This window comes from Abrus precatorius, unplaced genomic scaffold (assembly GCF_003935025.1).
Source record: "Abrus precatorius isolate BTA unplaced genomic scaffold, Abrus_2018 Scaffold10, whole genome shotgun sequence".
Taxonomy (NCBI): domain Eukaryota; kingdom Viridiplantae; phylum Streptophyta; class Magnoliopsida; order Fabales; family Fabaceae; genus Abrus; species Abrus precatorius.
Window position 1 is genome coordinate 16,774,781 of NW_020874292.1, and position 25,344 is coordinate 16,800,124.

General features: G+C 32.2%; 1 non-coding gene and 1 pseudogene across 1 annotated transcript; both read right to left on the bottom strand.

The window, feature by feature from the left end:
* Positions 1–25,344, bottom strand: part of LOC113851966 — a 221,694-nt pseudogene that overhangs the window by 167,600 nt on the left and 28,750 nt on the right.
* On the bottom strand, positions 20,081–20,186 carry LOC113853329. The gene has a single exon (XR_003502502.1). It is a non-coding gene; the product is annotated as a small nucleolar RNA R71 (small nucleolar RNA).

Genomic DNA, 25,344 nt, shown 5'->3' on the forward strand with positions numbered 1-25,344 from the left:
CTAATGTAGCAGTAGAGTAAAGCAATGAGATCGCTATGTTTTTATTTTGGTGTTGTAATGAATTATGTTATATGAACTTATTTTTGTTATTTACTTTCTTGCTCAAACTATTACTATATTTTTCTTACTTATGTTGGGATGATTATAACCAGATTTATGCATCTATCTTAATTAATCATGTTTCTTAAACCCATGGATGAGAAATGAGATAAAATAGGACTTGATTTTCATGATACACAAGTGAACCCATTTAGATATATTGAATTGGTAGGTGTTACCTTAACATGGCCAACCAATTGCATAATAGATAGAAATGTTGAGGTAAGATGAATATAGGTGAGATTGAGAAATTTGAGTAGGTGAACCTATTTAAGTCAATTTTCTTGATTGAATATAATGACAAACTCGTTGAGTCATTTAGATGGAATTGAATAGTGTTTCCATGTGAAAAATTATTGCAAGGAATCAAAGGTTTGACCAAAATCGAGCTAATCAAAGGCTTGAACATATTAATTGGGTGGGTTGAATCTGGTGTGAGTTAATTTGAGTTTAATATTCAGATTCAAATGGATTGGTTTAGTTAGAAGTATGTTATCATTTTCTTAACCAATTGTATCGAATTCAATTAAAAACACACTTAATTCTAACACAAGTGTTGCTTTATTAACATTTCTCACTTTTCTTTTCAACACATACTCGCTTGTTTCTTTTTTTTTGTACTCACTGAGAAAGTGAACATCAAAATAGGAGAGAAAATATACAAAAATATAATTCCAATGACCCATCTTCTAGAAAGAGAAAAATGTGACTTTATGCCTTTAAGGTAGAGACAGAAAATGGGGTAAAGTATTTTGTTATCAGTATCTTTAGTGTATATGTCATAATTTATGTAAATTTATAAGAAATAAATGAATTTCCACTAAAATAGACGATTAAATAATTGAAATAAAACCTTCTCACCAACAAATCCATTTACAAATTCTGCCAGAAAGATAATTGATATATGATAAAATAAATAATAGCATAATAATTACATTACATTTGAATTAAGTAATAATGTATAAACTGTTAATAAAAAAATTACATAACTAAAAATAGTAATTACATATCTGAAATAAACTAAATTCTATAGCAGTTCATATTCATCTCCATATACTGAGAGCTTGATACTAGTTATCCTTATCTCCTGAAATGTTATGTAAGGGTGGGTATCTATTCTACCACTTATACATAACACAGAAATTTCATATCACTCAGCACACAAGATCATATAAAAAGATAACATATCACTACATATCATGTCACCATACATCAGAAGTTCTCATTTCATCACACACACACACACATGTGTGTGTGTATATATATATATATATATATATATATATATATATATATATATTCCATTACATAACATCATGTTTTCCCTTTCAAATATGCATTTCCAGTGCACTGTGATCACAAGCATTCGATGCCTCTACCAGTTCTTGAGGTCTTACTCAGCTAAGTGAATATTTGTTGATTAGCTCATGCAATACGGATATAACGTATGCAATCACAAGCCCCTTAGCAAAAGTATAGTCAGAAGTCTAGTGGAAAACGAGTGTGAGGCCATGTGGTGTATTTGCCTTCAGAAAGAACGTGTACACATATGCGAATGTCATTCACCATCCTATATTTTTCCAGATTTCCATATTGTCTCCGAACTTTATACCCCCAGTGTATCTCTGTAACTATTCACACAAGATTCATCCAATTCTCATATTCAGTCACATTTATCTTGAAATCCAGTCACAAGATCATGTTAATAAACACTTCTAGACAATCTTACTTAGAATTGCTTAGATCAGACATATGATCTTAGATTCGAACTGTAACACCCCAAATTTTTCTCATTTCATAAATAATTTTGTAGTATGTTAACCTCATTTAATTAAAAGTAAGTAGTACATGAAAGAAAGTGGGTTAGGAATGGTAGTAAGGAGCCATGTGGCCCTTTAGAGCCATGTGAGACTAATCATGATTAAGGGATAAGGTCATTTATGGTTTAATCCCAGCTGGATGAGCATATTCCATAAGAACCAATGAAATTATCCAAAACAACAAGATAAGTATTCTAGAAGATAAGACTAATGATGAATAACTTGTGGACTAATCCTCATCCAATGGATCTAATTGGACCATGACCATGGCCATTGGATTTGAACTAAATAGGTTTCAAAAAGTAATTGGAATGGTTGAAATGGAACTAGAAAAGTTAAAATCTAACTAGAATTACAAAACTATCATGAAAGGGGCAATTTTGGACATTTACAAATGTGCACATGAGTAAGCTTGTAGAAAAAGCCAAAAAGGAACCAAAATTGAAAATCAAGACTTGTGTGAGAGAGGGTGGAACTGTGAGATGCATGAGAGTGGGCCAACATGAAGAGATTTTCTATATAAAGCCATGCATAAAGGAGAAAAAGACCCTTCATTCTAATTTTCATGCAACAAAGAGCTCTTTACTTCTTCTTCATCTCTATTCTCTCTATATACATCCAAGTTCATCTCAAACACTTTACTTGAACCCCACAAGTTAGATCACCCAATACCCCACCATAAGGATCTTGAATCAAGCCTTTAACCCCACCAAAAACATCAAGATACCCCACTAGATCCACAAAGCCCCCAACTTTCTTTTTTGTATACTATTTGACACTTGAGGAAGTAGGAGGCCAAGGAAGGAGATACTCACTTCCAAGAGGTGAAATAAAGCAAAAGGGAAGAGGAGAAGGATCACTCAAAGATCAAGGCAAAATCAACCCAAAAACACCAAGTAAGGGGGAGGGTACTTTTCATAATCAAGGGGAATACCTTGTTTAAATGGTTTTGAGTCAAGGGGAGCCTTAACCCTTTTGGTTGTGATTGAAGTTGTGTGTTTTGATGAACCCATGATTAAAATTTTGATTGAAATAAATAAATGCATGAAAATTACTAAGAACTACAAAGTGTTGATGATGACTTTGCTTGTTATGTGGTTGGTTGTATGAAAATCTTGCATGTTTCATTTTGTGACTTATTCTTATGATGATATCTAAGTTAGATTCATGATCTTCTTTTGATTGAAATTATTTTGGAGTCAAAATAAATTTCTAAAATATTTTTGAAAAAATAAATTATGAAAGAAACTTCTAAAAGGAAATGGATTAAAAATGGAAAGTGACCATGATGAAGACCCTTGGACTTTTGGACATATTTGGACCTATGGACTACATGAACAAATGATGAGAACAAGCTTTAAAATTATAAATTTGAAAGATTGAACCAAAAAAAAATAGGAAGATACTATAGACAGACCAAAAATACCTTAGATATGCAAGATCCTTGTCCACATGTGTGGTAGGACCAAGAGAATGATTTGGACCATATTTGGACATGAATTAATGACCTTGAACACATGGAAGACATAATGGACAATTTGATGCTTACCAAATTGGAGACAAGGACCTTTTCTCAATTAATATAAAATATAAGGATTACAGTGTAAATAATGTAAAATATGAGAAAATCTTTAAAAGTGTTTTTTTTTTAGTATTTTATTCATGAAGATAGTAAAATTTATATTATTTTCCCGCTGGGTTTATTTTATTTGGGTTTATATTTAATTAGTTATGATTTTTATAAATTTCTGTTGCATGAAAATGGTATTCTGGAGCAGTATATCTTGATTTATTTTTGTCTCACTGTGCGTTTGGAGCGTTATTTTATTGACATTTTTCTACGAAAATAGACTTCTCAATGGAAGTATACTCACTGGTTTCACTTGATTTAGAATTGAAATAAAATAGTTATGAATTATTGAATATTCGGTTATGTGTAAATGTTTTCTGAGAACTGCATACTTTAAATCATTTTCTTCTTATAATTCAAGTGTAATTGTATTTTATTTATATTTTTATCTTAAACTATAATTAATTAGGAAAATATGATCACTGAGTTTGATCAATTTGGAATTAAAATGAATTACTTATGATTTTCTCAAGGTGCTGTTGTATGAGGGTAACATTTTGTGCATGCTACTGAGAAATTTCCTTTCGTTTTAAAATGTATAAGTGGCGTTATTTTATTGTTATTTTTTTTTAAAAATAGAGACTATAATAGAAATATACTCACTGGTTTGATGAATTTTGGACTTAAAATAAAATAGTTATGACTTTTCTAATTAGCTGATTCTGATAAGTGTGTTAGTGTGAGTAATAGAGAATGTTTAGGGCTTAATCTGGAATCTGGAAGTTATAAATTTTTAATGATATTTTTACGTGAAACTAGATAAACAAATTAAAAGGATGCCACTAATTTCATGAGTTTTGGTGATGAATTGAATGATTTATGATTTTTCCAATATGCCATTGTTAAATTGTGCTATTCTATGACATGTACTGAGAAATTAAAGCACGAATTGATGTCTGGGAATATTTTTATTTTGGAAGTATTTTTACATGAACATAGACATGTTAATGGGAATAATCTCACTGGCCTCATGTGTTTTAGATGAGAATTGAATTTATTATGAATTTTACAATATGCTGGCTGTTTAGTGAAATGATCTGAGAACAGTAGACGTAAGCTGAGATTTGATTAATTCTTTGGAAGCTTTTGTATTTTGGCTGAAATTTTATATTACAGTAGACATTTAAAGGAAGAAAACCTTAGTGATTTCATGATGTTTGGACTCGTATCGAATTAATTATGAATTTTACAAGTTAGTTCATGAAATCTGAAAAATTTTGATTGTTAGCCATGTCCATGTAATTGATTGTTCTCTTAAAATAGAAATGTTATAATGTGCCTGTTGGACAATCAATGACTATGATATTATTTGTGTTTATGATTGTGAAAGAGGTTGAATACGCCACGGTACAGGCGAGGAGCAAATAGTGTTGGTATTTACCATAGGGGATAGGAAAGTGCCCAAGATTTACAGGGGACCAAGTCTAGCTAACTTGTGTCGTAGGCAGTGGGAACTTTGCTAGCCTTTCCTGACAGGCACTAGAGCATACCAAGATTGGTTTGAGTGTGGGCTGCTGGTAGTGATCATTAAGTGAGAATTATACACTTATGTTCTGTCTCCGGTGAAGGGAGAAGATGTACCTATGACACTAACTGGATTGCAGACACAGAACTCCCAATCTCAACCTGAAATTAAAATATTGGATAATTAAATTAATTACTCAATGGAGGACTCAAAAATAAAAGATACTAAATGATTATTGCTTAATGCTTGAATATTATTTTGTTCATTTAAGCAAACATATTGTGTAATGCTTGGTATTGTTCATGTCTTATTGATGTTTTGTTCGTTTAAACATGAGTATTGTCTATTAGATTGTTTATGAATATTTGTACTCACCCCTATCTTTTTCTATTATGTGTCCAAAATGTATATGGATGCAGAATGAATGAAGGTGCACCAATTACTCCTGCGCGTACCATGACCTTTAGTATAGGGACTGGAGAGTGGAGTTTCAATGACTCCAACCAGACCATTATATTTCAAGACTTTATTATCTTAACTATATCTACTGTTAATAATCCCTATGTTAGTCCTACTATTATACAGGGAGAAGCTAGAGTGGAGGTCCCTTTTCCTTTCTGCCATGCAGCTGCATACCTTGGCATTGATCTCGACCCTCCTCCAGGGGGATTGGATGAATAAGGAAGGAGTCAAGAGGAGAGGAGGAGTTTAGTTTATCTATGTATTATGTGCAGTATACTATCCTAGACTATTATCCTTCCTTGTAATGTTCCATAGTTAAATAATTTTGGGAGTAATCTAGACGGTATGTAATATTATATTATGTACTCTAAATATTGTGTTTGAGGACATAAATATAATATGCATGTTGATGTGTATACATTTGAAATTGAGTAGTTATTAAACACTTTAATTTATTCCTTATTCACCACAAGAAATGGGATGACATTGAGAAATACTTATTGAAAATAGGGACGTCTCACGAACGATAATCAATGTTTGGAAGGGCTTAATCTGAGTAAAGAAAGAAAAATTCAGAGAGTTTTGAGAGAAAGAACGTGAAGTGGGTTGAGAAATGAAACTCTTATACAATAAAACTCTTAAATACCCCTCAAATGTACGACATTCTTGTTATAGCAAAAAAAATTAGAGGAATGTGATTTGATATTTTTGCTCCAATGAAAATCTCTTGTTGTAGTGAGGGGGTGGTTGGAGCAGTCTTATCCACTTCTCGCTATAGCGAAAACACTCTAAAGAGCATGATTCCACTGTCTTATTCTCGCCACAGTGAGAATTATCTTGCTATAGTGAGGATATCTAACAGTTCTAACATTTGAAACTCTTCTAACATTCAATCGCATGCATATTTAAAATAAAAATGCAATTACAAAAAAAAAAATACAAAAACAAAGATGTTACAATCTCTAATGCATCTGAGGTACCCATTGTTGGATTTAATGCTTCTGAGGTGTGGTTGATGAAAAATGGAATAAAGTTTGCATGTTTTGGTGGGTTTCTCTATGGCCATTTGTTTAGTTTGGTGATTTTTTTTTATTTCATTTTATTAATTGGTGGACTTGGGATAACTATTAGTGTTTGGTTCACTTGGTAAGTTCTTGATGTAGCTTATTGAAGTTTCCATTTTTCTTGAGCTCACCACTTTAGTCCCCTTTGAGACTTTTCTTCTCTCTATTTGGTCTTCTATTTTTATTTTTCAACCTTCAAGGTATTTTTTTCTTGTCTCTACACCACTTCAATCCTTAGACTCCTCTTCTTTCTCCTTATATCCGTTTGGTCATCTATATTTTATTTTTCAACCTTCAAGATATTTTTTTTCTTGTCTTTACACCACTTCACTCCTTGGACTCCTCTTCTTATCTTTTCTTTCTCTTGGTCTTCCATTTTTATTTTTCTTTCCTTTTGTCATGACTAAGTTACAAATTGCTCAAACTCACCTGATCACCTACATAGTCAAACTAAAATTTGAGTTATCTAATGACTTGACAATTAGAGTTGGCTTAAGAATTGAAATTGTTGATTTGTTTTGGTTCTAATTTGATCAACTGAATTTGACTAAACTCAACTTTTGTCAACCTTTAACGATGACCATAATAAATTTAATTTTTTTTAACTTAATAAATGTGTATTTAACAAAAAAAATCTCTAATTTTTAATTGTATTACTCATTTAAAAATTTATACTAACTAGTAACAAAATAATAATTGATTAGTACTAGATAAATTTATAAAAGAGTATACATTATTAAACTTATAGTTTATAATAAGCACTCTGTAAAGGTGGATGGTTACTTAAATTTTTGATAGAAAATGTAAAACTTGTCAAAACATATAAAATTTGTTGTATAATTTATAATTACAAATTATTAAAATATTAGGTCAAATTAATCCGTTAACCTTTATAATTTTCTTAAAAATGTTTTTACTTAAGTTCTCATAATTTAAAACTTTTAATTAAATTCATATATTTTTAATTAAATCCTTAATAATTATCATTATTATATATCTATTAAGTATAAAAATTGTGATGCCTTTATCTGATTTGGTAACTTAATTTTTTATTATTATTTTTCATTATTTTTTTTCTCTAAATCATATTATTATTACTTGGTAATAGTTTTTACATTGAATTATTATTAGCACATCTGAATTCTGCATGCTCATAAAGGTAAGTTTAAAGAATTTTTTTAATCTTTTACTATTTTGTTATAATAAAATATTTATATAAAGTTAGTTTAAAAACTTGAATTGATGATGAAAGAAGTTAGATTTCAAATTAAAATTTTTTATAGAAGTAATTTTTTAAGAATTTTCAAAATTTTAAGAGTGATTCAAAACCTTTTTTTTTTTTTTTTCATTTCTAATACTTTCTAATTTAACATATTTTAGTTGTTACAAATTGAATATGTAAGCATAAATATAGTTTGAAGAATGATCTCAAATTTAGTGTTGAATTTATAACCTAATAATAATATAATTTAGGAATTTAAAGAAAACACAATTATATAAAAATAGTATTAGAAATAAAAAATTAGGCTGGTAAATTAGAAATGTCATATATGATATTTGATAAAAATATAATGATATTAATTGTCAAGAATTTAATTAAAATAATTAAATTATAAATATTTAATTAAAAACTTTTACATTTTGAAAACTTAGTTAAAAATATAAACAATTATAGGAGCTAACAAATTAACTGAATCAAAATAATAATGTAATATAGACTTAATTAAGTTATTAGTCCTTAAAAATATCATTTTTAATTTAATTTTTTATATTTAACAAAAAGTACCGAAAATCACATTTTTTTAGATCAAAATTCAATAATTTTTTTTGTAGAATTAAAATAAAAAATATGATATTTTTAAGGACCAATAACTTATTTATGTCTATAATAATATATTATTTTATTTTAATATAATAATTTATTTTATTATATTATGTCAAAAACTTAACTCATTATATTATATATTATAATGATTATATTTATTTATATGTGTAATGATTGAATAATGTATATTACAGTTGAAGAGAAAATAAAAGGTGTAAGAAGGTAAATGAAATAGTAGCCAAATTCAGATATTAATTTTATAATTTCTAATGAAAAATAAAAACTTGCTTTAATATATATAAAATATAAAATACAATTATTGTAATAAAAATATAATAATATTATAATTATATATTTCTAATATAATAATTATTCAATGAGATATATATATATATATATATATATTATTAAAAATATTAGACACTTTAAGCACAATTTTCTTTTATATATTATTAAATTAATCTCTAGATAATTTTAAGATTTAAATGTGATATAACTTATCAATTTATATTATGTATTATTATAAATAAAATTAATTATATTAGTCTACGCGTAGCTCAAGAAATAAGTCTGGTAATTTTAAAAAGAACTTTTTGTTTTAAAAGTTTGTTATAATTTTATCTATTTTGGAAAAGTTTTTATAGGTCGAATAAAAAGAATTCTTAGAGCTAATTTGAGTCTAAAGTTTAAAGCTAAAGTCTTATATTTTAGTAGGTTTGATTATGCTAACATATTTTAGTAACTCTAATTTATACTTTAAAATATAACTTTTTTTTCTAATAATAAGTGATTCAAGGAAAATTCAAAGAAATGCATAATATTTTTTAATTGTTATAATTAGTTTGAAAGAAAGTTATAGCTTTTTAAAAGGTTAATATATTTTTATATATTCTAAGAAGATTTTTTTTTTTGCATTTAATAGTCTATTTTTAACCCTTCGGTTAGTTCTTCAAATATTTGTTAACAATTTTTAAAATTATCTTACTATATTTATTCTTTATTTTCTGGAAAGTATTAATTTTTAATTAAGATCGTCTTCACAGCCATAGGATTTAAATACCTCATTTGAAAATGAGCGTTTGATCGATTTCTATCACATTAGAAAATACTGGTTCATCTTCTCCAATTAAATTCGGGGGTTAAAAGTTGGAAAAATATTGTATTGGGTCACAATTAAAAAAGAGAGACTATTTTATGTTTCTTCCTAAATAAGAAAACACTATAACAATAGGCACCGATGGTGATATACTGATACAGATCAGAAGGGAGGGAAGAACCATTGAATGAAACCTTCCCACTTGGGCAAAAATCTCTAATGGAAAGTCAATTAATGCTTTAAACTGATTCGAAATTACAAAACTTTCTAATACATCTACCTACACATTTATCCTCATTCAAATGAAAAATGATTCTTCAATTTATGTTTAAAAAAATAATATTATGCCCACTATAAAATCATATAATCGTTAAGTCCCATTTACTTTTTGTTGTTCTCATGCAAATTTCTTGGTCACCAAATAGAAAGAGCGTGTTTCAAAGAAATAGAGTGCACACAGAACCTCACAAACAGTGAGGGGCATATATCAAACATGAAAGAGGATATGCTAGCAACATTTGTGTTGGCAAACTGGCTGTTTGGTATTTGTTTTAAGGATATTAATTAGATTGAACCGTCCATTTATTGTTTTTCACCACTCTTTTTTTTTTTTTTGACTAACCGTTCCTATTGAAACCAGAGTGGCCTTAGCTCTGCGTTTCTTTCTTGCAGGTAGTAACTGGAGTTGCAAATGATCCATAAACCAAGTGATAGTGCAGAGCAAATTTTGACTTTTGAGTTGTGCCTGCGCATCCCATTCAGGTAAGTGGAATTGCATATCACTCTGTTTATGATTGCTTTGTCATTTTGGTGTTTGTATCAATTTCCATACACACTTCTTTGGGTTGTTCATAATTTTTTTCAGAATATCAAGGAACACAATTCTAACTCGTAAATCGCTCGAGTCTCCTCCTTAGTTTATCTTGCTTTATGTTACTGTTAAGTCAGTGTGCTCATTCTCTAGAATTTCTTTTGATCATTCTGTTAGAAAACTCATATGATATTCTACCATTATCCTTTGTTATCTGTAATCAAATATTTTAGTTTGCACGGATAGGATTCTCCTTCATCCGCGTTGCCAAGCACCCATACAATCCAAGGCAAAAGTTATCCAATCTGCAATTCGTCTTTTTCTTTGCACAAATCTTCCCATACATATCATTACTTTCAAACATTTTCGATTTGGGTTTAAACAAAGGAAATCAAAGTAATTGCCCAGTTTGAGGAAAACAACCACCACCAAAAAGTTTCCTTGTGAACTGAAAATGATTGCCGACCCTTAGGTCCTTGACTTGGACAATTTCAATGGTACGTAGTCATTTTCCCCAAGTCTGAATCCCCTAAAACTTATTGACAAAAACTTAATTAGAAATTACATTTTAATACATTTCATTTAAATTTATTCATGAAAATTTCCACCTGTCGTTTTAAAGGAACACCAAACTAACGCAGGGTCAAGTTTATATGAAATAATTTTCTTTCCTCTATATAAATGTCTACATTGATACTTCATATGTAATTGAGATTAACATGAAGAAAACGGTTACATATTATTCTAGGTTGAATTACACCCAGATATTTAAAGATAATATAGGAACTTATGCTCAAGCGTGCTGCCACATTTTATATATTCTTGTTATATAAAAAGTTCCTTATCAATAGATGACCAGCATATTTCTTGCACTAGCTTCACGGGTTTTTTATTTTTTCCTCCATTTTCCCTGATGATTTTTCTAACATACATCTAATGATAAACCATAAAAAATTAATAAATAATATTTTATATTAAAAATTATAATATTTAATATTATTAGTGTATTAGATTTTGTGATATTTACAATTTCTAATAATATATATTTGGACACATAAAAAATTGTTCAACGAATTATATTTATATTTTTGTAATTTTTAATGAATTTTATACAAAATTGAAAGTGTATCATTGGTATTCCTCCGTGGTGAACCATTATTTTCGAATGCAGAGAAAAAGTTACAATTCGTACAAGATGAGAAATTCAAGAGGACGCAGCATGAAACACAGAGAGTTATTCAATTACGAAGAGCAAAGAATTCAAGAACATAAGAAAATTGTACGGGACAGACTAGAGGGTAATAATAACAACAATAATAATAATAATAGTTTTATGACGAGGGAGATTCCAATACAGCGCTTGTTCAATGTGGGACATTTTAGCAATTCTTCCGGAGACCTGTCAGGGTTCAGCAAAGGAAAGAATTTTTCATCAGGAATTAATGTCATGGACTATGATGTTCCTGAGCTGGTTGTTTTTATTCAGGAGGATCATCAACAGTTTGTGAAGGACGTTTGCACTGATAAGGGAGTGTCACCTGAAGGCAAGTGTCTGTCTCAAGATTGTGAATTACATCATAATATAATGTCACGTCTCTTTGAGCGTGACATGAATGGCAGAAGAGATTCAAATCTAAGAACAATGGAAGCAAAGTCAATCAATTCAAAGGGGTCAGAATCTAAACATCTTCCCCTTAAAGATGCAATGGAATTGTATGATTGCAAAAGTTTGATGATGGGTAAAGTGGGGATTGATTCAGGACGCAAGATTTCAACTGATCACCACCCCACAAAGAAGACAATACCAGAGACCCTTAGAGAGGTGAGACACTTTAATCTCGTGTTTGTACATTCTATCTCTTTGGACTACGAGTTGATTTATTTTTAGAATATTGCTTACCCAAGACCAATATACTTATGTCCTAAGCAATATAAAATATATTGAGGTCCTTTCTTCTTTTTTAGCATGACTAGTTAACCCACGTATGTCAATGTATGTCTTCTCTTTTGTTTCAATTTTTTGGCTGCGATTTCTAAAAGAATGAAACTAGATTTAGTCCAATTTAGATGATTTTTTCAATAAATATTTATAAGAATATAAAATAAATCAAATTTATTTTAAATAAATTAAATCAACTTATGTATCAACTTGTGGAGAAGCTGAATAAAAGAGTTCCAGAAAAAGTTGATGTCTATAACTTGATTTTAACTTATAAAAAAAGTGAAACTTTTGTTTTTCTTTTATAAACCCCTGTTGAGAAATTTATTTAAACTTAGCATTAATACCGATGTATACTTGGGAGGAAGTCACTTGCTGCCATCGACACTGTCACTGAAGGACATAAAAACCTTGGGGCAGCACCTGAAATTTTAGATTCACGTACGCCCTTGTTTGTTATAAGAAAATCCCAAACCAAGAGAACAGAAACACAAGTTTGGTTATATGAAAAAGAAGTTGAATAAGATTGTCCTTTTGTTTTTTCATTCCCTGTTCTTATGCTATCTTCTGTTTGGCTTTGATCTTGTCATTTTCTTGTTCAGAAATGTTGTGGTTTACCGGGTACTCGAGTCTATATTTCGTCCTAAACACAAGATAGTTGGATTAGTGGTATTTTATTTATAAAAAATAAAATAAATAGTTTATACAATTTCTAATTCAATGTTTTAACTTCATTAGTCTTTCTAAGATAAGATTATTTACCCTCATGAGGTAAATAATCTTAAACAAATTCTTTTAAATTAGAGAAAAAGGTTAATTAAGTGTCAGCTTGAATTACATCAACTAGGTATACTAAAAACAATAGTTTAAAAAGTAGAAATTATATCTTAACAAAATACTTTATATGAATTAAGTTCAAATTATATAACTTTGTTGCAGTCAAACATTTAATTAAACTTCTGGAAAAATAACAGAGAAGGACCGTATGGAAGCACATGTAGAAAATGCCTAGTTGTTTAGGCCATGAAAATTTACTGAACCAGAACATGTTAGCCAAGTATTTGTTATGATAACCAAATGAACATTTGTTTCAACGGTCAAACTGAAGTTTAATTCATTTTTCCTAAACGCAATAAATTCGATCTCTGTTATGATTGTCCCTTGAAAGGGACTTGCTGGCAGTTCTAGCTACTACATGATGCGTATAATCGATGAATAAATTTATATTATTATATATGCTATTGATTAGCACAACCACGCTACGATGAAAGTAATTTTAAATGTAGAGTTTGAACCAAGATCAATCGTTGTCTTTATGTTTTGGAATGACATCCAATTTAGAAGCCCTTTCCAAAAATTATACTGATGAGCAAGAGTGAGAATATATTGTTGTCTAAAGGGAATAATTTGAAATAAATAGAAAGAAGCAGTTGCTTTGGTTTGGTGATTAAGATGAATCAATTGTTGATATTCTTTGTCATTATTTTGTTCCATTTTTGCTTGCATGGGGTAAAATATCCAAGCAGAGTACTTTCATAGATGAATTACTTCACTCAACTCAAACATATAAATCTCCTTGACTTTACCTACAAATTAACTAAATGTGGTGACTGTTGATGACAAGTTAATTGCCATCCCTGAATGAAAATGATACCTCACAATTTGCTGAACCATTTTGTCTTTTACAATTCTTAGGCGTTGAAAAGGGAAGCAGAATTTTCGAGATCTTTCAAGAATTGGCAAATAAATTCATTTTTGGGCACAATTGGAAACAAATTGGAGTTTCCACATTGTGTAAAGTGTCTGCAAGTTACTGACACTAGCATGTGTAGACCTGAGATGGATAACTCACAAAGTCCAACTGTTTCAGGCAAAAGACAAGTAGATTTTCCACAAGAGACTTGTTCCTGTGCCATCGACCCTCTATCTGGTCCAACTTCATATGTAGCTCCTGCAACAACATCTAGCAGTGCCTCTCATCAATCTAATGATAGCATAAGCAGCACACACTCATTTGCATTTCCCATGTAAACTTTCCTGTTTGTTTATACTTTTATGTGGTTCTCTTAAGTTATCCCATGAGGTAAATAACCCCATCTTAAATGGACCAACAAATATATAATATTTATTGAAAATTATATCAACTTTTTTATTTAACTATCTATCAACAAAATCTCGTTAGTCCACCTAAGATGGGGTTATTTGTTTGCTATATGGGATTGACTTTTCCTTGAACTTCTTTCTCTTGAGATTGCAAAAGTTATGGTTATAACAAGTTGGGATTGTGCATGAATTACAGATTGCCTGTGGAATGGAATGGAAGCCCGGTGAGAATGTTGGAAGCTGATAAAAGTCAATTAAGAAAGCAAAAGTGGCAAAAGATATGGATATTGTTTTCTTGCTGCAAATGTTGATTGCTAGAAGTTATCAGCACACACTGGAAGTGAGGAGTTTTATCAAATCCTTTTTTGCCCTGAAGACTTCTTTTTGTGCAGTGTGAAATGCACAAATGTTGCTATGCCGTGTTTACTTTCATGGTGTTATAGTATACATGTGGCCATATCAAATTTTTTGTTGTTGCCATTTTTACATGTTAATGACTCATTAAAGAGTGTTGGTTTATACTTGGTCTATTTTTCCCTCTTTTATTATTGTAATATATTGTAACCAAGTGGGAAGATAATTTCACTCCAGGATGTGATTATAGTTAGGAAGATATTTTTGTACTCTGAAACAGGGAAAATTATATCCATAGTTGTATGGAATTTTAAGTAGGGTTTTCCTATTTTGTCTTAACTGTTAATGTTCAGTGTGAGACCAATGGGTGGATTTGGGAAGCATCTAATCAATCCATGAAGTTTAAATTCAAGTGTGAGGTTTTTATACAATGTTTTGATCATGTATATATGTATTTCTAGGCTCCCATCTCATCACTGGAACATTTTATAATTAAGTTATTTATACACATATTCAGGTGTTAATGTACACCCATTTATTTTTTAAAATAAATATTTTAGCCACTTTTGTCTTTGATGTATTTTAAGGAAGTCATCGTTATAGATTGTTAATATACTCTCTTTAAAAATTAAGTTGGTGTAAATTAATAAAGATGATAATGATGATGAAACGTACTGAATGCAAAGAGAGTTTTGCAGTTGCATCACTAACACATTTGAATGAAAAACAGAAAATTTGATTAGAGAAAAGGAGAAAGGAAAAACTCTAAAATAAAATTTTAAGGTTAATTGCATTTCTTTAGTTAATCGAATTGTGTACCTCGCTCTTGAAAGTTAATTGAAGTGGCTTTAGAAATCTTAGTTGTAAATAATCTTATTTTGCAGAAAACTTAGTACAATTCTTCAGGTGCTGCGAATAATTATTGGCATGTCATATGCATACCATGTTCAACAGGGTCAAACATAGGCATTAATGATTATTTTACTTTGACTCTATTGGTGCCCAATTTGGAATTGTTGCAGAGCCACTGAAAAAGCCAGTCAATACGAAGCCACTCGCATGTTCAGAAATAGCAGCTTATGTACGTTATTGACTTATGGTAATGCTATCATATGTTGGCAGAATATCAAGTAGCACTCTCACCACGTGAGATTCAACAAAGCCTTGACTGATCAAAGAGACCTTTTTTTCTGGTAAATATGGTTCATACTTCGTGAATTGGCAATAATAATGGTTGAAAATGTAATAAGTGCTTTTGTGGGTATAGGACATGAGGGTGCAAGTGCACCAAATTTATATCCATCAAAGGTTTGATAGCGACACTGTGGCAATCCATTGCAAAGTGAGAGAGGACCACGAGAAGAGAACCATGTGTATGTTATGAGGCCCTAACAACATGCACGCGCTCGTAGTCATTCCCGCTGCTCTGTCACAGTATTGAAACGCCACGGACCATGTTCCAGTTTTCCCAAGTTCACATGACATATCTTTAGGAAAAAAATCAGTCCAAATTAATTGAAAATTTGAAATATCTTCGACTCTGGTCAGGTTTGATGAGGTTTCTTAAGAGACAGCTCAAATTGAAGCGAATCAATTTGATCAAATAGGAGAAAAGGACGCATCATGTGTAATAAATATTTACAAGTCTAAAGTAACAAACTAGTCATGGATAAGCGTTAAAGATGACCTAATTGACATGTATTACTATTTGTTATGTAATAATGCTACATCTAAACTTACGAATGAGATTTTAATGCATAGTTGAGAAAAGAAGAGCAAACTTGTGGATCTAACAAAATATTAGACCTTTAACTAGTTTGGTTATACTTAAATAAATGACTAGATTTAGTCTTTTGAGATATTGTTAAAAACATGGAAGTCATGTGAATCAATTGTTCTTGACAAGAATTAAGCCTTAATCAATACAAGAAAATTAATAAGGTGAAATGGTTTAAATAATTCCTATTCATTGTTAGAATTTCTACCAGCGAATGAGACCAAGCAATGTGCCATTGAGGCCTGTGCAACAAGCTTCATGATGTCAAAATGTGCAACACCTTAGGGCTTGTGCAAACTTTATGAGGTCTGAATTAGAAACTAGACCCTTATTGGATGGAATAGCAATGGACTCTTTAATGTGACTTGTTTCTTTTCTTATTCCTTTACTTGATGATGGTGCAAATTAAAAATATTATTTTTAGATTTAGGATTTATAAATTAGGAGTAATTCTAAAATTATAAAGAAAGTTACATAAATACTTTTGGTTGTAAAGTTGTAAGAGCTAGTGGTCAGGTAATATAAGTACATATTACATCTCTAAGGCAAACAATGTATGTTTCATGGTTAGGTACATACAATGGACTCTCTTCTTTGTATTGTTGCACTATCTCAATTGAGACATTGACATGATTTGGAAGAAGGTTACTGGTGTATAAAGTGTCTCCAACCAGTACATTTTCCTCTTGCAACAAGCTGATATGGGGTGTTCTAATACAACATACATTAATAATCATGCTAGACAATAAATTTGCAATAAATTGAGTTAAGAATCCAATGTATGAAATAATGTAAATAACTATATAAATTTAATTTGAGTACCTTAGGAATCTCTACAAAATCTATTTGTGTGCAACTACCTTTTCAGCTATTACATGTTATATCCATTGTAATTGAGGTTCAAGTACCAACATGTGAGGCATTTGAGGAGGGATGATGAAAGGCATCTACATAGAATAGACATAAATAGTGGAAAAAGTAGATGTAGGTATGAATTGTGTATGACTTGGCATAAATGGTGATAGTCCCTGACCCCTTATTAACTATGCCACAATTTGTGTCAAATATGCTACTCAATACTTCGTATTTTGTCCCTCGATAGATGATGGATAAAGAGTCGATTGCCATGACCCAAATTCAGAGCTTAGTGTGATACCAAAGCTTATAGCTTTAACACAACTAGAATGCTCATGTACAACAAGTGCTTAAGATAAAATGTAATGTCTTCCTTGCAATTCTAACTCATGTTTGGGAGCGGTTTGTGATAGGGTCTCCTAAAAATAATAAAAAATAAAACATATGCAATTAAATAATGTAAATTTTACATATTTGCATATAATACAAGTGCATATATAGGCTGACTTAAAACTTATGCAATCATAGAGTACTTTTTGAACTCACTCATCTTCAATTGCACTATATTTGTTAACTCTTGCTACATTCCACAAAACATGTCGAGGTACAAATGTGACATTTGACCAAATGATGCAATCTACACTCAATAATTGAAATATAAACTTTAAAAACACCAAAATGAATATCCAACAAAATTTAAATGCATCAATACATACTATTTCTTGTCCCATTTGAGCATATTCCTTTGCTAAAAACATAATTTATAGGAGATTTCTTTTGTCCTTTCTATATTAGCCTCACTTTCTTTTTGCATTATATTTTACAAAACATCTGAAATTATCAGCAAGTAAAGTCACAACATGACTATCTATTCAACAAATCAACTAAAATTACCTTAAATTATTTTATGGAGTGATAAGTCTGTAATTAAGCCCTATTTTGCAGCTTATATATTCATATTTGACCTTTATTTTATTTGGGTTTTACACTAATTTATATATTAATTGTGCAGTTTGGTATAAAGAGGCCGCAAGTGGATGTTGGGTGTATTTTGGGCCCAAATTGATAGAAGATTAGAGCTTCGCAACAGTCAGCACGCCCAGACCCTTTCAACAAGTACGGGGGTGCTTCGAGCCCATGTACGGCCGTGCAAGAAGCACAAAGCCCAATTATTAAGAGTCTTTAGGGTTTTCAAACCCTATTAAAAGGAGATCTCAGGAATCGTAAAAAGAAGACCGTTTTTATCTTAACTTTGGCTCTAGAATACATTTGATCTCGTCTCTCTTGCACGGGATCCTTAACACATGCTTGACGAGACTTGGAGCTTCAAACGATCGTACTTGAAGACTGAGAACACATCTCATAATCTAGTTTGCTATTTCTTTTGATTATGACTTTGTTTATGATTGTTTTAGTTCTTTCCTTTAGCATGAGTAACTAAATCCATAGGTAGGGCTATGAGAACTATTGTTCATGAATTTATGGAATTTTGATGTTTGAATCTAAATTTGATTTCCGTTTTGTGATTAGATTTTATCCTATTGCGCTTCTTTCTTAATCCTAATTAATTATATCTTTGACGATCGTACCTCGGTTAATTAATAGATCTATAGGGTAAAACGAAACAAAGGATTAGGTGGACCAAATCAATCTTTCTCTTCTAATCGTTATTAAATTAACAAGTTCATAGGTTCATTAAGCTTTCTTAAATTAATGTCTTGCATGACCATTAAGGATGTTAATTTAGAGAAAATAATATTAATATTGCATGACTATTGGGTATTAATAGTATTCGTATGAATGATTGATAATCACAAGGAAATTGAATTTAGAGTTAAACAGAAAAATAACATAAAGGATTGAATGAGAAAACCCATATGCCCTAGGTTCCTCTCCGATAAGTTTAACCAAGACGTGCATTGTATTCCTTACTCTTAGTTTTAGAATTAATTTTATAAATTCTTGTCTTAATTAATTTCATATCTTTGAAGCTTAAACAACTGAGTTAGGAAATTCTTAGTAATTAGAAAACAATCCTTGTGGGACGATATTTCGAGAACTTAATTTAAGAACCTTGTATTACTTCTCGATGGGTACACTTACCTTCCGAACAAGTTTTTGGTGTCATTGCTGGAGATTGCTTTTTCAATATTAAGAAAATTTCAAGTTTAATCGATTTGAGCAATTTGTGTTTTACTTTATTTTAATTTTGTTTTGTTTATTGCTAAATTTTTTTTACAAGTTATAATTTTTGTTTTTATTTTATTTTAATTTTTTTATTATTTCATAAATTCTTTTAATGTATGCTCACTCGTTCTAAGTGCTCTACAACTTGTGTATTTGATTCGGAGATTGAAAGAACAGTTCGTAGACAAAGAAAAGAAGTGAGAGAGTAAAGAGTGGTAGAGGAAAGAAGATCGATCTAAGATTACATGACACTCACTGCTAGAGACACTCCTGGAAGCATTGCAGCACCTAATGTGAAGGCCAACAATTTTGAATTGAAACCAGCACTCATAACCATGGTCCAGAACTCGATACAGTTTGGAGGCATGCCTAACGAAGACCCCAATCTTCATCTGACAAAGTTCCTTTGATTGACGGATACCATCAAGTACAATGGAGTCTCCAACGATGCTATTCAACTTCGCCTTTTCCCCTTCTCAGTGTCTGAAAGGGTGAATGCATGGTTTTCCTCACTCCCAGCCAACTCCATCAGAACTTGGGAGGATCTCACTCAACAATTCTTAGGAAAGTACTTTCCTCTATCAAGGTCCTATAAGCTTATGACGGGATATGTTGCTTCCAACAATATGAAGCAGAATCCTTATTCGAAGCATAGGAGCGATTTGGAGAGCTTTTAAGGAGATGTCCTCATCATGATTTTCCGATGTGGAGACAGGTACAAATCTTTTACAGTGGCCTATCAATCACCACCAGGGCTACAATTTATGCCGCAGCAGGAGGGTTCCTCATAAGAAAAGATCCAAATGATGCATACAAGCTAATAGATGAGATGACATCTTTTAGTTTCCAGTGGCACATTGCTGACTCTTACGACATCAAGAGGAAAGAGACCGCCCCAGTCTACCAAGCAGAGAGCAGCAACCCTCTAATGAACCAAATAGCAGCCCTTGCAAAGTAACTAGAATCTTTAATGAAGGTTCAAGACCAACCTGTAAAAGCTCTTGTGATGAATCTACATTTTACTACATTTTTATACATCATTTATTACCTTTTATAGAAAAGAATAGACTTAGATAGTGTAAATAAGATGAATATTCCAATTAGGCTAAATAATATAGGTTTCTTAGTTTTTTGTTAATTTACATGAATTTAGATAGTTTATTTTACATATTTTGATCATTTGAATAATATGGCAGGAATCCCCAAGCTTATTTTGAAGAATTATTAGATTTTGAGGAATTTGAGGTGAAAGTAACTACTTTGAATATTGATAGTGACAACTACAGCAAGCCATTTCCAGCAAAGGGACCAAAGTGATCACTTTCAAAGCTTAAAGTGACAACTACAGTAGCCCAGAATCAACCAAACCTGCGCGTGGTTACTATGAATATTCATAGTAATCACTCCAGAGCATGCAAAAATTGAAGGTGCTGCGCGTAACTACTATGAATATTCATAGTAATCACTCCAGAGAGGAAAAACCCAACTGATGCTGCGCGTGGTTACTATGAAAGAATGAAAGTAATTACTTTGGGCGGCGCCAGCTTTAGTATAAATAGATTTTTACCAAATTAGGGTAGGGAGTTCTTACACTTTTTGAACCTTTTCTCTTCTTTACTCAATTTAGGATATTTTCCAGAGCTTAGGGCAACCTTGGGTGACAGCCAAGGGTCCAACCTAGGGTTTGGTTTCTCATTTCTCTTGCTTTTATATTAATGTTAATGAGTTTTCTGCATTTTCCAACTGCGTTTTTAACCCCCATTTCCATGGAGGGCTAAGTTTGTGTAATCCTTAGTGAATTCACATGGATTCTTGAGTTCTTTGAATTTAATGATAATATAATTCCTTTCTTTCATGACTTACTTCTTCCTTGTCTCTTGAATTGAATTAATGGTGAATGAGGGGGGTATTGCTCAATTAACCCTAATTTCGTTTTAAGAAGATTCTAAACTAAGGGTTGCTTAATCCTAGGTTTAATTCTAAGGTTGCGTAATTTTGAGATGAGAGATTAGAGCCTAACAAATTGCGTAATTTCGTTGGGACCATAAGGTTGATTTTCGCTTGTGAAATTAACCTAATTCATGAAAGAGAGGATGAATGTTAAATCTTGAGTGGAATGAGGATAGAATCTATGTGGATGAACTAAGGATTGTTGTTTTCTATTGTTTGAATTAATTAAACTCATTTGCTCATCGCTCTTTATTTTAATTTGAAACCACAAAACCCCCCAATTTAATTGCTTGTTTAATTAATGCCTTCAACATGTTTAATGAAGATTAACAACCAATGTTCATGGGAGACAATCTAGGGTTACCCTAGTACTACATTAATTTGTTTAAATTTTGATGAGGATTTATGACAAATCTTTTAAACACCTCGAATTAAACCATCATTATCTTGCAAGCCCAGAATCTAAGCAAGAGGAGGCAAATTTCATGAGCAATCATAATTCGAGGTGGAGGAGTAATCCTCCTAACTCTTGGGGGAATGGCTTTGGAAGTCAAAATTCAAGCGTGTATCGCCCTCCCCATATGCAAAATCAAGGAGCAAGACCAGAAGGGAAAGAAGCTCCTAGATCTCAGTCCAACTTTCAAGAACAAATGATGCAATATGTGCATTACTCTGATAAGAGGATGACAAATCTTGAATCCAAATTGGACCAACATATTGAGAGAACTAATAACAAGTTTGCAGAGGTCAAATATGAAATATAAACCATGCAACACCTTAAATTTAATTTCAATTAAATAATAATTTCACAAATCAGATTACCAAATTTTCATAAAAGATTTCAAAATAAGTGAAGGGTTACAAATTAATATCAAATAACTGCTACAGGACTAGTTCAATTACAACATTTTCAAAATAAATTCTATGTCCTATAGTAGTCCATCCGTCCCTTCACTGAGTCCAGTGCTGATCGTCTTGATTACCTGAAAAATGAATGTAAGGGTGAGTACTCTACACTACCCCAAAGCACACAGTCAGCATAGAGTCTCACCTCCAGCACATTACCAATACATTAAGCAAATACAATCACAGGCAGCATTATCACACAACTCATGTCAATTTAACACCAATGCACTCATGGCATCGACAACATTTCACATTCATAAGTACAATCCACGAACTCGTGCATACGCACACCAGCCACACTCACTATGGCACTGTGATAACAGATTTACACTATGAATGGTCGCCGGTTATCCTTGCCTCACGGATACCACGTGGGCAGTCACGAGTCGCTCAGCAAAGGTAGTGGTCAGAGGTCTAATCAGGAAGAGAGTGTGTGACCCGTGGTACACCCGTTCCATAGTCGGTGTCACCACCACTCCCTCTTCCCCAAGGTATTTCTACCGTCCTCATCTTCCACACCCCTAGTGTATCGTTGAACCATTCACAACACATTACAACAGCGCTGACACGCCCATTCACACACATTCCATTCACGTATGCAATAATCATGCTTACACAAGGCACACGACCCACATTACATCTAAATACACGACGCTAGGCTCACATTCATTTCACATTACACAGCACATAGCCAAAATTCAGTTATATTACACGGCCCTCGGGCCCATATTTATTCACAATGTACGGTACATAGCCTTCATTTATTCACAATGTTATTAATTCACAATTCAATGGTATTCCATCATACACAATCACCCCTACAGGACCTAACTATTCTAGCACACATCACAGTGCACACCAATTTCCATCAAACACACAATTTCTACTCCTTATCTCAGCCACATTGCATTAATCAACAAAACACACAAGAATTATAATATATTGAGATAAGGTAGAGTCCTCCCTTACCTTGGATTGAAGACTTACACTTGGATTCGACCACGGACGTGCTCCCTACACAGATTTCGGTCTAAAACACATGGAAGAATTCCATGAGAACCCAAAGAAACCCAGAAACAAAGAAAAAGAGATGAGAAATGGAACCCTAACTATTAAAACTCACTTCTAAGCGTTTCCCACACAGATTCAACCTTCAATCAAGCTCCCGAATGGCTTTGGAGGCAGTTAATCGGTGGAATAGAGCTCTGGGTATAAGAGGATGGAAGGGAGAGGGAGAAATAACTCTCCCTGAACCCTAACTCCCTTTAAATCCTTTTCTAGTCGCGACACTCTCGTTACAGTGAGATATGCTGTAGCGACACGCCCTCACGCTGCAATGAAAATATCAGACGAAACTGCACCCTGGTTTCTGCAGAATCTCACTACAGCGAGACTGCAACCAGAAATACAGCTCAAATTGTCGCTCTGTCGCTACAACGAGACGTCTCTCGCTACAGCGAGAAGGCGACAGTTTCAGTCCTTCCTCCCAGGGCCCTCTCGCTATAGCGAGAATCCTCTCGCTGTAGCGAGAACAACCCAGTATCACGCCCTGCACTTAGGCACTTAGCCCATCTCAGCCCTATCCAGTCATGCATACACATAAATACACAAATCCATGTACTTAATACACATAAACATCATTATCAAATAAATCAACACACATATGAATATATATATATATATATATATATATATATATATATATATACATATAATAATAATAATTAATATTACCAAAATTCGGGGCGTTACAGGCCAACTCTTCTAAGATGAGTGCACAATTGGAGCAAATTATGAACCTTCTGAGTCAAAGAGTGATGGGAACATTTCCATCTCAGCCTGAACCTAATCCAAGGGAGCAATGCAACGCCATCACCCTTAGAAGTGGAAAGAAATTACAACAATCGCAGAATAGGGGCACATGCACGCCTATGTTGATTCTACATCCACGCCTGTGCTTATTAATGAGCACGCTCCTGCTGAAATTGAAGCATGACCGTGCTTATACTAGCATGCCCATGATGGTGATAAAAGCACGATCGTGCATCACTATGAGCAAGACCGTGTTTTAAGCGAGGAGCCTAAAAAAGAAAAGAACAAAGAGCCTCTTGTTTAACTAAGGCCCTATGAGCCTAAGATACCTTTCCCACAGCGGCTGCAAGGTCACCCTCTTTATGATGAAGAGTTCCACAAGTTCTTAGACTTATTGGGCAAAGTTCACATCAATATGCCTTTCATTGATGATATCTCCAAAATGCCCAAATATGCTAAATTTTTAAAGGAGATTTTGACCAATAAAAGAAAGTTGAGAGCACATGAAACTGTGAAGCTTACCTAGGAGTGCTCAGCTATAGTCCTTAAAAAGCTTCCACCTAAGCTTAAGGACCCAGGTTGTTTTACTATTCCTTGCACAATTGGAAAAACTCATATTAATAAGGCTTTATGTGATTTAGGAACAAGTATTAATCTTATGCCTTATTCTGTTTTCAGAAAGCTTGGAATGCATAAACCTAAGCTGACCTCCATGTCACTTCAGTTGACAGATAGGTCGATCATATACCCCAAAGACATAATGGAGAACGTACTGGTAAAAGTTGGGATATTTATATTTCCTGCTGACTTTGTGGTACTTGACATGGAGGAAGATGATGATATCCCCATCATACTAGGGAGACCGTTCTTGGCCACTGCTAGGGCCATCATAGACTTACAAGAAGGGAAGCTTACACTAAGGCTAGATGATGAGGAAGTTGTATTTCAAGTTTTCAATTATTTCAAGTACCCTTCTAGCCAAGAGTCCTGTCACTTTGTGAGCACTTTGGATATTGCTTCTCTTCCTCCAATTTATGTGAAGCATAGAATCATGAGAAGAAGGCCAAGGAAGAAGCAATATAAGAAGAAGAAAAGACAAAAGCTTAAACCATCCATTAATAAGCCTCTTGATTTAGAGCTTAAATTTTCTTCTCTTTATTCTGATCCCAATCTTATGAATAATTTTTCT